The sequence below is a fragment of the Macadamia integrifolia genome, unplaced genomic scaffold (assembly GCF_013358625.1).
Source record: "Macadamia integrifolia cultivar HAES 741 unplaced genomic scaffold, SCU_Mint_v3 scaffold69, whole genome shotgun sequence".
NCBI lineage: Eukaryota > Viridiplantae > Streptophyta > Magnoliopsida > Proteales > Proteaceae > Macadamia > Macadamia integrifolia.
In genome coordinates, this window is record NW_024870513.1 from 551,442 (window position 1) to 552,358 (window position 917).

At 41.7% G+C, this 917-nt stretch overlaps 1 protein-coding gene across 2 annotated transcripts in view; it reads right to left on the bottom strand.

Moving 5' to 3' along the window:
- Positions 1 to 6: 6 nt before the first annotated feature.
- The window catches only part of LOC122069686 (transcription factor 25), a 27,702-nt gene continuing 26,791 nt past the window's right edge, over positions 7 to 917 (bottom strand). For both annotated transcript variants that reach the window (XM_042633753.1, XM_042633752.1), the window contains exon 5: positions 7 to 228. The gene's annotated coding sequence lies outside the window, so the exon portion shown is untranslated. The remainder of the gene's footprint in view (positions 229 to 917) is intronic.

The window sequence follows — 917 nt, forward strand, 5'->3', positions numbered from 1 at the left end:
GGGGGGGGGGGGGGGGGGGGGGGGGGGGGGAGGCACACGAAAAAAGGCAGCTAAAAAAATAGTGATAAACCCTGTTCTTAGACTGTGAACCATATGACGGTAAGACCTGAGGGTTGATAACGAATTTGAACTTGATTTCTGCCTCTTTAAATCAGCGTCCCCCGCCAGGAATTGTTGGTCCCAAGCGCAATGAAGTTATCTGCCCACAAACTTGGCTGTAGCTGCGATCTGCATAGCACCAATGTATTTATATTCAGAGATTCTTATTGCCATGGGAAGAGGGATACGTAGTTTCCACCTAAAATCTTGAAGAAATGGCTGGGCAATATGTAACAAAGTAATGTCCTCCCATTTTTAACAATACCAATCAGTTTTTAGCCTATTTAACTTCTAATCCATGCAAGACTGAAACTGCAAATAGCAGTGTTAAATAGCATGCTGCAGCACAAAAAAGAGACTCGGGAACACCCATTAGATGAGGTTTCAGTGTAAAGAATAACATCCATACTAATCCAGAACATTTGCTCGAAAGACATGCTTCTCAAATTTGTATCTTAATAAAACCGTGAGCAAGACCGGTTATGGTCTTCATGAAAGAACATTACCATGAGAGACAAAATTGAAAATGACAATTTTTACCAGGAAACAAGGAGGCCGTTTCGCTTCACCTGTTCACCATAGGTGACCATTTTCCTGGGAAAAAGAAGGGGGAGGGAATTTTTGGACATTCGTCCTATTTGGGAAAGTAATAATGACTGGGATACGTGGGTGTTTCCTTTCCCCATGGAAAAGGAAAACTTTCTCCAAAAACCAATAATGCTTTATCCTAGATTGCATACAAGGGTCACGAACTCCATAAAATCAGATAATACTATGTTTACAATAATTAAAAATCCAAAAAAAGGGGGGGGGGGGGG